The sequence below is a fragment of the Dipodomys merriami genome, unplaced genomic scaffold (assembly GCF_024711535.1).
Source record: "Dipodomys merriami isolate MVZ:Mamm:240054 unplaced genomic scaffold, mDipMer1.0.p SCAF_5, whole genome shotgun sequence".
NCBI lineage: Eukaryota > Metazoa > Chordata > Mammalia > Rodentia > Heteromyidae > Dipodomys > Dipodomys merriami.
The window spans coordinates 72,832,765-72,846,338 of record NW_027206068.1 but is presented as its reverse complement, the minus strand read 5'-3'; the positions used below and the strand labels follow the sequence as shown (position 1 = coordinate 72,846,338).

Genomic DNA, 13,574 nt, shown 5'->3' with positions numbered 1-13,574 from the left:
TTTGAAGGTCACTTTAGTGACTAATGGAAAGAAATGATTGAAAAATATTCAACAAAGCTTCAATGTAAAATGTGACAAAATACATGTGCCACTTTTTAAAAAGAGAACTCAAAAGCTGGGAACTAGTCTATTCTATGAAGATGATCATACTAACATCATTCTGTAGGCCATTACAGCTATATCATTCATTTAGCGGGTCTATATGGTCCATTATTTTTCTTTTAGTCATGAGAAAATAGATTTCTGAACAAATACAAAACTGTAAAAATCTATAAAATTGATGAGTAGATCACAGGCAAACCTCCATCCAAATAAATAAATGAGGTAAGACCTTTTAGCTTCTTGGCTTTCAGCAGGATTCACATTCTAGTTCATGGCCCAGAGAATATCAGGGTCACTGAGGTGTGCAGATTCAAATTTACAGCTACCAAGAAAGCTAGAAAGTGTAGGACAGAATCCCAGTAAAGGAGGACCTGTGAACAAAATCCTCGGAAACTCTCACGGGGACCTCCAAAATCAACATAGTCCACATACCGGATCACTGATATGCTGCAATTGGCAGACCAAGATGCCACAAGATTAGGGGGGAAATGAACAAAAACTGGACATTGCACAAGGCTGGGTGAATTCCATTTCCCTCTAAGTGAGTATGAATGGCCTCACTGAACCATCCAATCATTCAGTAGACATCCCAGCAAAGTCATGCATGTAAACAAAAGGAAAAACGTGGTTCTACCAATAGGTTTTTTTTTTCTATATAACTGAACAAAATTTGGTGAAAAAGGTCACTCTGACCTACAAATTCTATTGCTGTTCAAACAGAATCCAACACTCCATGAATCAAGGCCATGAAAGTTGAACCACTAAGCATGTGTCCATAATGTTCAGTACAACATTAAAAGAAAAACAAATCATTAGACCATTGAAAAAGCAGGATCACATGACTGGATCACAACAACAATTAATCTAAAAAATGGATCCGATCCACAAAATAACAAGATTGATGGAATTAGCAGCTCAAGATCCTAAAACAGTGATTATAAATTAATTCTATGACTAACAAACTCATGAATATTTTCTTTTAAATAAGGGCAATACCTTAATAGAGCAAAGAAAATAATACAGAGTAAAAAGGACATTTTAGACCTTAAAAGGATACCTGTCTTAAAAAACTACCAAATGGGCATTATAGCAGATTATCAACCTTGCTTTGAAGTTGATGACTGGTCATGTGACCATGTTTCTGGTGTTAAGGGTCTGGATCTTCTATAAATAGGGATTTTGCCCTCCTATAGTATCTAATATTTCCTATACTCCTGTATCATTCACTGCCTGTTTTCTAGATTCAGCTGGTTAAAATTGCAAAGGAGTCTCAGATCAGCTTCAAGGATAACCATATATTCCATTCTCAGGAGATAATGGACGTATTTTCTTCTTTGTTAGACATATAGTTCCCAAAAGAAATGTAGGTCTATTTGCATCTAAAGTTCTATCTATATCTATATATCTATGTATATCCAAAGCTATAGAATAATTTTTTTGTGAAGCCAACAAGCAATTAGTACTATAAGGGGAAAGGTGGAATTATGTCCAAATTATTGGAAACTTTCTAACATTTTTCTTTATTGCCTTGCTAATGAATACTCTAAAGTAATATTTTTCTCTTGCTGTCCATTTTTGATGCCTTTTTAGTAAGCAGGAATTAAAACATACAGCCTCTTCATCTCATTTATCTCATAGCTTTTAAAACAATGAAATTTATTGCCAACTTTAAAGGGAGCCAACTCTAAAAGCAGGGAAATATAAGTGAAACTTTACTTTTTCCCAGATACTATGTGTAGAGAATTGTGATGCACTTGAGTGGAGAGGGAAAATGCCAGCCTTGCACAGAGAGCATTGTGGATTGATCAGTGGAACCTTTCCTCTTTCTCTTTGATCTATCAAGAACTTAATTTGGAGATGTTGATTAGTTTGTTCATTTGGCTTGTGAAATTCCTAACCTCTGCCAATCTAAAATTAAAAATAATACAGCTTCTACCAGAAACAGCTCTGGGAAATAGCATCTGAGAAGATACAGGGTTCCCAAAGCATATTCAATACATAGTGGTGAGTAGGCATTGAAGAGGAAATAGGAGACGTAGAGATGTTGACATTGAATAGTCACAGTCTCAGGTTTTAAAGAAAGCATAAGGCACATATACTGGGCATGAACTCAGGGACCTGCATATGATGCTGTTTTTAATCTAGAGACAATAGATCCAAAATGAAACTAGTAAATACTAGTAAATATCTAGTGCTTTAGTGCAGTGCCTCAAAAGATATGTTCTCATTACAGAACTCTATCTCTAATAAACAATGTAAACAATAGGAATGCTGTTTCCTTACTCTATTTCACTCGGTTTATCCCTTTTCCTCCCTCTCTTGCCCATAATACTTTGTGTGTCTGTGTGGGTGGATGGGAGGGTGTGTGTGTGTGTGTGTGTGTGTGTGTGTGTGTGTGTGTGTGTGTGTGTGTGTGTGTGTGTGTGTGTGTAAGTGTATGTTTCTTTGTTTTGTAAAGATGCATGGAGTTTGTACTCTATTTTATCAGAGTTATTTGAGTGATTATTTAAAAGAAAGAACTTGGAAAAAATGTGTGAAACTCAAACATGTATACTTTGAGCTCATATGACAGTTACTTTTGCTTGGCTATTTGTAACTCAGTGTCAGGGAGAGAAGAGAGGACAGAGTAGGTGGAACAGGAGAGGGTGTGATATCCCTCCTCCAGCGATAAATGGCTACTGAATAACTCAGCACTCAAGGTGGCCTGTGTGACACCATCACAGACTGCCCTCAGATTCGAGAATAGAATAAGACAGCAAAATGAGAAAGAAAATCAATTAAGAATAGAACTTCCTTTAATAATGGAGAGAGAAGTATGTATCAGATGAAAAGAATAAATTGAAAAGAAGACTCCAGGCAAGATTGCATTATGAGTTCAGGCTCTGAGGTCTTCTTCTGCTTCAAATACACCATATTTTTAGATAAGATAGATAAAAAGAAAATTGAAAAGACATAGCCAGGATCAAATATAGGATAAGCATCTCCATACACAAGAAATATACCAAAATGCAAACCAGTGAGGAGGGATAGAGCTGAGGCTAGCTGGTGTGGGGTTGGGGTCATGCCAAGGTGGCTTGGGTGTTTGGCTCTACAGGAATAGTGAAGAATTGAAGTTTCCTGGGACTAAGGCTGGCTCAGGCCTCGTCTGAGAATACCGCTTCTTGGAGACTGCAGGTTAAAGGCACAGAGATAGGTGTATCAGTGTGTAGGTAAGGCACTGGCTTGTTGATTTTACCTGTATTTCCCTAATAACACTGATAGGACAAGGCCCAGGATCAACAATGCAAGGATGGTTTCAGCCTAACGACCCTAGAACCCTAGATAGACAGGAATAGGACAGAAAGGAAATGGAGAAGAGGAGAGAGAAAGTGGACACATCCTTTAGTGGCAAGAGACAGAGACGAAAAACATGTGCAAACCAAAATGTTCCAAATCATAAGAAAAAAAACAAATGCTACAAAATAAAGTAAGTTCAGAGGTTATAATAACTTATGATGATGGAAAACAAATATATTTTTGTTTCCAAACAATGAAAAGTCATACTTTCCATTAAATAACAGTAATTATCAGGAACAAAAGGGAAAAAGAAAAGCATTAATAGAAGACACTTTAGAAATAAGAAATAAAAGCCATCAATAAGGGAAAAATCCCTTATCAGAGAAAAAATCCACCTATTATATCTATGTGCATAGAACATAAACATTTAAAAACAGGAGAATTTTGTCTTCCAAACTGAAAAATATGAAAGGGTCCCCGACTCCTTGGATTACTGCAAGGTGAGCACATTAGAAGTAACGCATCATGTAACGTAAATGAAAGTTGATCTGAACACAATACAACTGATGCAGTGTGACATGTACAAAACATGAAGTCTAAGCATACAACTGAGAATTATCCCACTGATCAAGCACCTTAGGAAATGCTAAAGGAGGGCACTAATGAGCTCAGATCTTATTTACAGCAGGAGAGAAGATCAGCAAGGATGGTGGATACGTTGGAGAAACAGACTTCAGCCAAGTGTTGATAATCTTTTGAGCAGAATAGTTAGAGAAAGGAGCTGTACCCACTAAATAACAACTGTCACAAACTAGAGAAAGTGACATTCTATTGGGCTGCATGGATAAATTAATGCTTGTGTAAAATATCATTAAAACGAGGAGCCTTAAAGGTATTTTTGCGGCAAAAATGGCAGAAGATGTAATATTATCAAGTATCATCAAAAGGGAGGAAGATGGAACTATTTTTCTCCCATTTCTACTTTCTCCTACATGATGATTATTCTTAGAATAGCTAAACAACCAGGCACAAGAATAACTTCTTGAGGGCTGGGAAGGTGGCTCAGTGGTAGAGCGCTTGCCTTGCATGCTCAAGGCCCTGGGTTCGATTCCTCAGCACCACATAAGCAAAAAGAAACAAGCCGGAAGTGGAGCTGTAGCTCAAATAGTAGAGAGCTGAGGGACAGCGCCCAGGCCCAGAGTTCAGGCCCCATGACCGGACTCCAAAAAAAAAAGAATAACCTCTTGAGACAGGTGAGACCTGGTAAGAGAGATATAGCCCATTAACTCTCCTGAAGCATTCAAATTCAGATTATAGCCCAGTGTCTGACAGTGTTCTTCAGTAATACAAACTCGAATAGCTATCAAAACTGTTCTTAAAAGCAAACAGAGGCCAAGCAACTAAAACAAGAACACAGAAATAACCCCCAAATGTTTTTTTTTTTAATTAGGCAAATTGGTAAACCTACAAAATGTACACAAAATTATTTTTTAATTTAATTGTCAAGGTGATGTTCAGAGGGGTAAGGTAGTGAGCACAATGATTACAACAACAATATTTTAATAATTTCTTCTAAAAATCAAGTCCTTAGTTAACTGATAAATTTCAAAGATAGATCTCCAATTGGAATTATAACAAAGGATTTGACAAAATCTCTACATATCACATGGTAAAATGTGATCTGAGAGATAGCAGCTTTTGCTGAATTAAAAAATGACTATTAGTCAAGCCCAAATATGCTGACTAATGATCATATCACCGCACAGAGAAAACACTACAATGCCTCACAGACTGTGACCCTCTACACTGTCATTCTTCATGTTTTCATCACTTAAGGCATGAAGACATGCCTATGAAAGTTGTCAATTATATAAAGCTAACAAAGAAACCTAATAGTGCAACTCACTGAATGATTATGTAAAATGGTTGTGACTAGCTGGAAATCTGAGCCTTAGTGTGAATAATAAACTAAGGTACTCAATGCTGATTTGATGCTTACAGGCCTATCAGGCTTATAAATAATTATCTAAACTTAATTTTCTTTGTAATATAAAGTATCCTATATTAATTATGTGTAGATCATCAGTGGTAAGTACAGTATTTTGCTACAATATATTTAGCAAATGTATATGTATATGCTATTTGTAAATGTACATATACATGCATAAATACAAGGTAGACCAAAAAATCACAGCAATTCATAAACTTTTTTTCTTTAAAAATACACCTCTTTTTTCTCAATTATTCTGACATGAATCTATTAGTTGTATGTAACAGTTGCATGTAAAGATAGATTGTTCTTTGTCTTTGCTGCCTGCTATTGTATTGTTAATAGAATCTCCTTTCCATTCTAATGTATGTATTTTTAGTACAAAGCTATTGTTAATAGTCCCACTATTTTATTTTATCTTTGGGGGGAAGAGGGGTAGAGAGGAAAGAAAGTTCTGGAGCCTGAACTCAGGGTTTAGGCATTGTCTCTTCTTTTTTTCGTTCAAGCCTAGTGCTCCACCACTTGACCTATGGCTCTACTTACAGCTTTTTGCTGGTTAATTGTAAATAAGAGTCTCATGGACTTTCCTGTCTGGGCTGCCTTTCATCTGAGATCCATAGATCTCAGCCCCCTGATATTGGTTTATTTTTTTATTAATTAATTAATTAATTCATTCATTCATTTATTCCCAGTTCTAGGGCTTGAACTCAGAGCTTGGGTACTGTCTCTGAGCTTCATTTGCTCAAAGCTAGCACTCTACTACACGAGCCATACCTCCACTTTGGGCTCATGATTTAAGAAATCATGTGTACAAAAATGTGTGAATTTTAAATGAGCATAAATCTAACCAAGTTTTATCTCTTTAGCAGTAGTGTCTTCTATATTCTTCCCCGGACTTAGTAGATTTTCTTTATTTTTTTTTTAAAGTTCAGGTTTGACACTGTAGGTTATTGAAAATTTAATCTTTTTTTTTTCGATTGTGGGGCTTGAACTAAGGGCCTGAGCTCCATCCCTGAGCTCTTTTGTTCAAGGTGAGCACTCTGCCACTTTGAGCCACAGGGCTACTTCTGGTTTTTTTAATTGGAGATAAGAGCCTTAGGGTCTTTTCTGCTTAGGCTGGCTTTGAACCTTTCTAAAAATTATTTTATTGTGAAAATGCCATATAGAGGGGCTACAATTACATGGGCAAGATAATGAGTACATTTCTTATCAAGCATTGTAGCCTCCTTTGTTTTGGCTTTGAACCTTGATCCTCTTATCTCAACTCCTTGTGTAGCTAGGATTACAGGTGTGAGCCACCAGTGTCTGGCTTTCAAGTTTTTCTTGATACACACATTCTATTAATTTTGAAACTTATTATAAAGCTAGTTGTAATACAGATATAAAATTATTCATGCTAGGATAGAGAACTAGACAAAGTAAATGAGATATAGATTTCTTAAATTATTTCTGTATGAATGTGTATCAGTACTTGATTTATGGTGAAAGTCATAATACATAATTTCCAGTACTACATTTTGGCTCACTAAATGGGCAAAAGGGAAATATGACTCTGCTACAGATTTAAAATATTCAGATCACAGGGTAAAATGTGGAAACTTAGAACATCTAGAGAATAATATAGGAAAGTAGAGTCACTGTTTTTATGGTTATGAAAGATTTCTTAATCAGGATTTAAATGTGTGTGTGTGTGTGTGTGTGTGTGTGTGTGTGTGTGTGTGTGTGTGTGTGTATGATGGGTGGGGGAATAGTGGCTCAAGCTTGAAATCCTATTTATTCAGGAGGCTGAGATCTGAGAATCATAGTTTCAAGTTAGCAGAAAAGTTCATGAGGCTTTTTCTCTAAGTAACCAGTAAAAAAGTTGGACTGAAGGTGTGGCTCAAGGCTTAGAGCCAAAAAGCCAAGCAGAACTCAGCCCTGAATTCAAGCTGAGGTATCGGTATGTGCTCTCTCTCTCTCTCTCTCTATCTCTCTCTCTCTCTCTCTCTGTGTCTGTCTCTCTCTCTCTGTCTCTGTCTCTCCCTCTCTCTCACACACACACATAAGAGTTGGATAAATTTTATCATACTGAAATTAAGCACCACTGATTACCAAATGGAATATTCTAAATTAGTAAAACAGCTAATTTTAGATTTTGGAAAGATATATCTAAAAAGAAAAACACCTGTCCAAGTGCTCAGATCCATATGTGTGAATAAGTACATAAATCTATTAGAAATACCATAATAATTCAATACATCCTTTGGAGGAAAAATACCCTATAGGAAGCAATCTTGATAAAAGACTCAGGATAAAATAATAATGAGGGAGAATGATGGAAGAAATGGTATTGATTAAGGTGCATTGCGTTTATAAACTGCTTTGTAGCGTGGTAACCCCTTTGTATAACTACTTAAAGATAATGAAAATATAATAAAAAGTAGAAACAAAACTCAGGATATCAATGATCAGACTATGTGAAAGAGGATAACTTAAAAGCTAAGCATGCTTAATGCCAATGGATTGAATCTCATCATATTACTCTGAAAAGACTACCAAAACTAAAGGTTTTTAAAGTGGAAATTAATGAGTGACTTAATTTTCAGCTTCAAAAGAAACATAAATGCAAGGTTTGCCAACAGTTACATAATACTACATATTCCAAAATCATCCATAATTTTTTTTTTCAGTTGTGGGGCTTGAACTCAGGGCCTGGATGTTGTCCCTGAGCCTCTTTGTACTCAAGGTTAATGCTCTACCATTTGAGCCACAGCACCACTTGTGGCTCTTTTGAGTGGTTAATTGGAGATAAGAGTCTCAGGGAGACTTTTCTGCCTAGATTGGCTTTGAAACACGATCCTGAGTAGCTAGGATTACAGGTGTGAGCCACTGGCGCCCTGCTAGCATCTATGCTTTTGTGAATTCAGGTTATTCAGCTTTATGTCAGAATTCTGAAATTAAAATAAAAATGTTTAAATAATTTGTCTATATATTTTCCATTTTACTATCATGAGCTGTTTATATTTTCAAGTCTATTTATTTATTTGAAAAGGGAGTTTACATAACTCCACAGATTCGTCTGTGTCAAATTTCATTTATATGAAGAAAGATGAATTGAAAAGAAAACTTATTATGAAATGATTACTATCAAGTGGCTTTTATACAGATTTTGGTTGATCCATTTTATTAACACAGAAGAATATTGTTTAAGGATATTTCTTACACTGTCATGCTTGACTTAACTATCTTTTATTGTTTATGGATTTGCTTATTTCCATATTTGAGTATGTTTTTGTTAACCCCTTATATACATTCCTTAAGTACATTTTGGGTGAAATTGTGGACTACTGTTTTAAGGTTTTTTTTCTCTCCCCACTTCTTGAATTCAGACCTTCTCCACAAGTTAAAACAAAATCTTCCTTGTTACAATACTTGGGTTTAAACCCAGAGCTTCCTGGGTCTTCTCTTGGTTCTTACTTGAGACACAGCTCTACTTCTGGATTTTTGCTGGTTAATTGGAGATAAGAGGCTTTTAGACTTGTCTGCCCAGGCTGGCTTTGAACCATGATCCTTGGATCTCATCTTCCTGAGTAGCTAGGATTATAGGCTTGGGCCACCAATGCCGGGGTTTCTGGCTCTTTCTTTCTTTCTTTTTCTTTGGCGAACTTCCATGTGTTCTTCTCTCCTTGTTCATGCCCAAGGTGGCAGCAGCACATTTTTTTATTAATAAGTTTTTTTTTATTGTGAAAATACTGTACAGAGGGGTTACAATTACATGAGCAAGGTAATGAGTACATTTCTTATCAAGCATTGTAGCCTCCTCCTTGGTTTCCCCTTATCATCCCTGCCCTCCCAAGCCCTCCCCCCCCATCCCATCCCATCCCCCATCCCCCACCAAAGTTGTAAAGTTTGTTTTTCGACATAAAGTCTTGTTGAAATGGGTCCACCTGTGTCCCTATTTTTAAACAATTTGTGTTTTCCCTTTCCCTCCCCAAATTATACCTACATCAAATACAGTGAAAACAAGGGTTACACCATGGGGGAGGGACATACAAAGCAACAAAAAAAAATCACCTTGTAAATATGTTAGAAACAATAGCAAGAAAGAAAATACCACTTTTGTCCTTATCTTAGGGTTTATTTCGCCTAACATCAACTTAGCTGACCGTTTCTGCTTGTCTCATTTTCTTTTTCTTTTTCTTTTTTTTTTTTTTTGGTCGGTCGTGGGGCTTGAACTCTGGGCCTGGGCGCTGTCCCTCAGCTCTTCAGCTCAAGGTGAGCACTCTACCACTTGAGCTACAGCGCCACTTCTGGTTTTTTTTTTTAGTAGTTTATTGGAGATAGGAGTCTCAAGGTCTCTCCTGCCAGGGCTGGTTTTGAACCGTGATCCTCAGATCTCAGCCTCCTGAGTAGCTAGGATTACAGGCGTGAGCCACCAGCGCCTGGCTGCTTGTCTCATTTTCTAAATCAGCCAAGGTTCCTTCTGTCTGGGGTAAATGATCCCAATCCTTTCTCTATATTGTCAAGGAGCATCAGGCTAAGCGGTCAGGGAAGCAGGAACATAGATAATGTGGTGATTTATGCAAGTCTATGATTTTCCAGGAGGGATGGGAAATCTTGGCAGACTTGACTGAGTGGATGAACAATGCTAAGTGAAATCTATCTATCTATCTATCTATCTATCTATCTATCTATCTATCTATCTATCTATCTATCTATCTATCTATCTATCTTTTATTTTCTGCCAGTCCTGGGGCTTGAACTCAGGGCCTAAGCACTGTCCTTGAACTTCTTTTGCTCAAAGCTAGCACTCTACCACTCTAGCCATGGCTCCACTTTTAGCTTTTTGGTAGTTAATTGTTGATAAGATTTTCACAGACTTTTCTGCCCACACTAGCTTTGAACTGTGATTCTCAGGCTCCAGCTTCCTGAGTGGCTAGGATGACAGGTGTGAACCACCAGTGTTGGGCTGTGTAGTAGAAACTATTTCCAACATCTGGTAACTTTTGTCTAAGTGGTTTAGTTTACATGAGGTGAATTTCAAAGGAAATTCTCATGGATATTGTCAAATATAGTTAAATCTAGCATAGGACACTGTGTAGAAAAGTCATTTGCTATTGTTTCTCTTACTTAAGAAAGACAATAGTCATAGGGTTATTTACAAAGTGGTAATGTTCTAACTAGTCACACACTAAATATAGTTTTTGATGGTTAACAAAACAGTTAGATAGGCAAATCATATCTGCACTCTGTCTGTCTCACAATCTCCTTTACTGGAGTTTCATTATGTTCTGGGGCAGTGACTCTGCTCCAAAAATTGCTGCAGAATAGCAAAAAAGAAATACACATATTCTCTGTGCATCGACAAGATCTATTATTGTATTGTCACATGTTTGTGCTATGTGCAAGTATTTCATGTAGAATAATACATGCAAATTTTATCCAAGATGCAGTGTAGTCCATTATGATTAGAGTTTTTATATATGTAAACTTTACAATTTGTAAGGATGCATGCAATGATCAGTGGCATTAGTGATCAAGTTCTGTAAAATTGCCAAGAATATATGCAGTGACAAATATATATATCATGGCTTCCAAGTGAGGAGTCACATAGATGAAGGCAGAGAAAGATGAGCCATTTCTTGGGGAAATATCATGAGAATTGTTGCAGATGCTTTTACTGTCTTGAAATAACTGGGAGATTGTTTTGCGCCTCCAGTTTTATATGTGCACCCTCAAACTCAGACTATGATGTGCTAGTTTCAAATGCAGGAAAACATGGATTCTAAAGGCCCTGGGCTTTTAGTTCCATATTTTTTTAAGGGAGAAAAATGCAAAGAGGGACAGTCTCAAAACCAATGAAGTGGCAGAAACACATACTTTCCCATCTCTCTTGAGCACTCTACTCTGCCCCATAGCTGACAGAGTGACCGACTCTCTTCTCTGGTCAGCATTACCAAATTCATATGGTTTGTTCCAACCCTAACCAGTTCCTGGAGGACAGGCAATTTGTCCTTTCCAAGTTCATTCCTAAAATCCCCAGTGGCACAGTACAGGCTCCATCTATGAATATCTACTGTAACCCGAAAAATCTGTTGCAATTTTTCTTTTCTTTTTATTTATTTATTTTTTTTACAAAAAGGAGAGAGTTTTGGCATTTGTATACTGGAAAGATAAAAATGTTGTGGGTGTATTTTGTCATAAACAAGAAATATTTATAGTAGTTCCACCTCCATAGGCTCTGAGTGGGAAAACAACATGAAGAGACAGCGATGGAAACAGATGGGCTTGTGAAAGCAGTAGCCATCAGGATAGGTGCCAGAATCCCCTGGGGAAGCCACTCTGCTCCATTTCCTATGTAAGGGGAATGTGGTATTTACACGTAACATCTATCATCTACCCACCCACTCCCCACCATCCATCCAACTGTCTGTCTATCGATCTATCTATCTATCGATCTATCAATCGATCGATCGATCGATCTATCCACCTATCTCCCAAATAATTTTAATCAGCTCTAGATTACCAATAATACCTAATACAACACAAGTTCTAAATAATTATTACACTGTTTAGGAAATGACCAGGAAGTCTGTCTATGTTTAAGTCACATACATTATTTTTCTCAAATATCTTCAGTATGAGGTTGGTTGAATTCCTGGAATTGGAACTCATAGTTATGAAGGGCTAAAGGTGCATCTGTGTTTAGTGTGATACTCTCTATCTATGTCCTTATTACAGTCATTGATTTTCCTGGTTTAAAAAAAATCCTTAATAGGATATACCTGAATGTCAGCATGAATGAACTGGTCTTGCAATGGGTTGGAAAGACAATTTGAAATAAAACAGTCCCCTATTCTTTGCACACTTTGTAATGTCAGCATCTTCTTTTCATGAAAATGTGTTAATTTTTGTGACTTCCATATCAATATTTTTCTTATTTGGGAAGATTTAGTCAGGGCTTATTATAGTATCACTGGATAAAAGAGAGAACTAGGAAGAGATTGTTTCCTGTTCTTCATGCAAGAAATTGGATTAACAGATTCATATCATCATTTTTGATTCTTCAAAACAGTATTGTATTTGCAGCTTAAGATTGAGGTAGGAAATGGACAGAAAGCACACAAGAACAGAAACAGGATTAAATTGATTCCAATTCTATTTATAAAAATAAATGTGTTATATTATTGAATATAGAGTACAAATTATGGCTTTGAAATTCTGATTTTCCTATGATGACAATTAAAAGCAAGTGTTTTTAAAAGGAGTATTGGATGAGAAATATAGTAATAAGAGATGCATTGTGGAAATAATATTTTGATGAGTAGCATTCTCAGTGTTTTGTTAGCCATCTAGTCCACTTTCTTAAGAGGATGTGCTTCAAATGCTGTGACTGGAGCAGGAAAACAATGAGTAGTGTTACAAATGAGAAAGTTGGGTAAATACCTAAATAAGATTAAAAAAAAAACCTGTGATTTGTCCATATTTCTTTAAAATTACCAATGTGCAAGAAAATAGCAAATATTAAAATGTTCAATTGCAAACTAGATGCTTTTTTATTAATTCCTCAAGAATATATCATTCACTCTGTAATAACCACATCATAACTGCTATAGCCAGAAGACAATGCGTGAGTTCAAATGCTAATAGAGGCAGGGAATCTCAACTGAATTCACTGCAGGCACACGCATTATATGTAAATGCAAATATATGTTATATACACACAGTAATTTATATATAAACATGAATACATTAGATGCATATCTATTTATATATAAATTTCTATATGAAATCACAAATTGGATAATAAAACAAGAGCTATACAATGTTTGTATTCTGCTTTGGGTTACTTTTGAATTGATTAAAGCTTCCACTAACTATGATGTATGTTTTTAAATATATTACCCTCATGTAACAGTTTTTGAATAAATAAAGGATATTAATCTCTGATCTTTGGTAAAAGAAGACAGATATAAAGAACCACCAAGAATGTCACAAAGGCCATCAAACTAACTTATAATAGAAAACAGCCCTATTGCAAAGAAGAAGAAGAAGAAGAAGAAGAAGAAGAAGAAGAAGAAGAAGAAGAAGAAGAAGAAGAAGAAGAAGAAGAAAGAAGAAAGAAGAAGAAGAAGAAGAAGAAGAAGAAGAAGAAGAAGAAGAAGAAGAAGAAGAAGAAGAAGAAGAAGAAGAAGAAGAAGAAGAAGAAGAAGAAGCACAGTTCCAA

At 36.2% G+C, this 13,574-nt stretch overlaps 1 protein-coding gene across 1 annotated transcript in view; it reads right to left on the bottom strand.

Annotated features, from left to right (window-relative positions):
* The window catches only part of Cntnap2 (contactin associated protein 2), a 1,671,549-nt gene that overhangs the window by 1,169,363 nt on the left and 488,612 nt on the right, over window positions 1–13,574 (bottom strand). The gene's annotated exons all lie outside the window — the stretch shown is intronic.